The sequence below is a fragment of the Poecilia latipinna genome, unplaced genomic scaffold (genome assembly GCF_001443285.1).
Source record: "Poecilia latipinna isolate Pla-1442-1.1 unplaced genomic scaffold, P_latipinna-1.0 Scaffold1718, whole genome shotgun sequence".
NCBI classification, from domain to species: Eukaryota; Metazoa; Chordata; class Actinopteri; order Cyprinodontiformes; family Poeciliidae; genus Poecilia; species Poecilia latipinna.
The window spans coordinates 130,996-133,820 of NW_015114334.1; the positions used below are offsets into that span (position 1 = coordinate 130,996).

The 2,825-nt window shown below is 36.7% G+C and overlaps 1 long non-coding RNA gene across 1 annotated transcript; it reads right to left on the bottom strand.

Annotated features, from left to right (window-relative positions):
- Positions 1-541: 541 nt before the first annotated feature.
- LOC106964777 (uncharacterized) lies at positions 542-1,764 on the bottom strand. Its single transcript, XR_001428503.1, has 2 exons — positions 1,478-1,764; positions 542-1,398 (listed from the first exon to the last, which is right to left on the bottom strand). It is a non-coding gene; the product is annotated as an uncharacterized LOC106964777 (long non-coding RNA).
- Positions 1,765-2,825: the final 1,061 nt, after the last annotated feature.

Here is a 2,825-nt window from a genome sequence, read left to right on the forward strand (position 1 = left end):
AAAAAAAAAAAAAAAAAAACCTCACAAATGCTTTCTTTTCTTCAAGCAGTAAACACGTAGGCACTAACAGCAGCACAATTCAGGTTGGAATCTGTTGCTGTGGGAATTAGGGAGGCATCAGAGGAAGCTGAAATTTTGCAGGAAACTGTATCAAAGGGAAGAGACCTCAGCAGATACCAGGTGGACTGGGGTGTAAACATGGACGGCCTCTTTGAAATCTCAGAGTTATGGAAAAAAACATAAATCTATATTCTCCAGGACAGTGGTTCTCAATCTTTTTCTAGCTTTCCGAGTACCTCCACGATCGTTGACATTTTTAAAACGGTAACACAACAAGACTTGGACTTTCTTAGTTTGTCAGATTTCTTCTTGCAAGTATCAAAACAGAAAGAAAAGACTCTCTTATCAGAGAGGCGGTGAGTGTTTTGGTTGATAAGTGCAGGTTTCGTACATTTGCTATGAAATCCAACATGGCTGCCATGAGTTTCAACGATCGATAAGCAGTTTACATATAAAAGAAAATTTATTTGCATCAAAGAACTTTGCTTTCTTTGTCCTTTTAACACGTTTTAGACAAATATAAACTATAATTTGATGCTTCCCAAAAATGTAATCAGTGTTTTAAAGCAATCGACAAAAGCTACATGTAGTATATTTAAAGAATGTAATATACCGCAATTTAAATAAATGGATCAATTGGGCTGGTTTCTCAGAAGACTAGCATTCGGCTCATGAAGGAGACACGGAGTCTGAAGATTTGCAGTGTGCCAGTGAGTTATATTCACAGTGAAAGACAACAATGATTATACATACTTACAACTTCAACAAGACAGACAGACATCTAAAAGACCATAAAAAATAAAAATAAAAATATGCGCAATACCAAGAAAGAAAAACAAAATAAATGACAAAACCCAAAATAACTGGGGTACACAGATCCCAAGACAAGTTGGCTTTGGGTAAGGTCCAATATGGAGAATCAGGAGTCAGGATGAAACAAAAAGTATTCTCAGGCTGCAAGGAGCCTCCTACCATCCTGGCAGGAGAGCGGAAATCTTCACACATAAGTGTAATCTTTTCTTATGGCTCTAGGCCTGGACATTTAGCTCGCCATCTTCTGGCCTGTATAAATAAACAGGACCAATAAACATTGAAATCCAATTCAGTCATTCTAATGTGTACACAAATCCATATTCAATATATAAAGTTCATTATCAATCCAATCAATATACAATTTAGAAAGGTTAAAACTTCATTATTCAACCCAGTGTGGGTTAGTTCAGTCCCACACAGCCAAGCATAATGCTACTCGCTACGTCAAAACAACACTCACCAGATCCGCCGTTTGTTTTACACATAACTGACATCTCTCCTTGCTGGTCTGGTGGTAGTCGGCTCCTATGACGTCATTATAGTTAGACGATTTTTATACAAAATAAAATAAGGCGAAGAACATAAAGAACGACGCTCGACAAACCTGTAGCTCTGCTCCTCCCAACGCATCTAGTGTTCAAACTTCCTGCTCAAATTAATATAGCCAGCCGATAGGCTGCAATACTACACGTGACCTTGGAAACTGAGCCGTGATTGGTTGCTTCATGGTTTCGAGAGAGCGACACTACTAACAGGATTATCATGTGATTTAATAAAGAGTTGGAGAAGCCGGAGAAAATTAGTAGATGAAAGCTAGAAATTTACACCCAGGTTACATATACTTCACATTTTGACACAACAAAAACAAATAGGGTAAATATAAAATAAATGCATCATTTCTGGACTGAGATGTCTGATGTTGTTCCTGGGATCTGTTTTAGCCACTGCTCCAGTTTGGGGCTGACCACCCCGAGGGCCCCGATGACCACAGGCACCACTGTGGTCTTCACCTTCCAGGCCTTCTCCAGTTCCTCTCTGAGGCCCTGGTATTTCTCCAGTTTCTCATGCTCCTTTTTCCTGATGTTGTGGTCACTTGGTATTGCTACATCCACCACAATATATATATATATATATATATATATATATATATATATATATATATATATATATATTTATTTATTTATTTATTTTATCCGGTCTTGTTCTTGTTCTTGTTTGTTGGTCTTGTTCTGGAGGAGGGGTACAAAAAATTACAGAAAAGTTTGAGAACCGCTGTTCCAAGAGATAACACATGGAGACCGCGCTTTACAGCTAACAAGCTGCACTAATCGTGCTCATACCTAACACAAAACACTAAGGACATCCGAATATTAACTGTGTGATCATATAGTAATTAATTTATATATAAATAATAAACTGACCACTTAAGAATGGAAAGACTAGAAAAAAAATTAATAAGCCATGAGATCAGTAAAGATTTTTGTTAGTAGATCAAAGCTCTACAAAAAAAATTAAGAGAACAACAAAACTCAAACCACAATAAATAAATGAATCACAAACTGCAGCATTTCCATAAATACTGAGTTGACTGTAGCTTTACTGTTACGTGCAACAGTAGCTTAAATGAGGGGCTTTCTGAAATTGTTTTACCTGAAGCGATTTTGAAATGTGTCGCCATCAAGTGGTGTTTTGTGTCACTATCTGCTTTTACACAAAGGGAAATCTACATTTTACTTGTCCATCATGGAAAGAAACCTATTTAATCATCTAAAGGGAGCATAGCATGAATGTAGCATCTTGCTTCAGGCTTTGTTGTTTTTAGCACAAAGCTAACCAGCATTTTGTTGGTTGAATTGCATGATGAGTGCCATTCTCATTCCTTTTTTTTTTAAATGTGAAAAGAATTTCTTTTAAAAACAAAACAAAAAAAAAACAAAACTATTGGTCCTGAA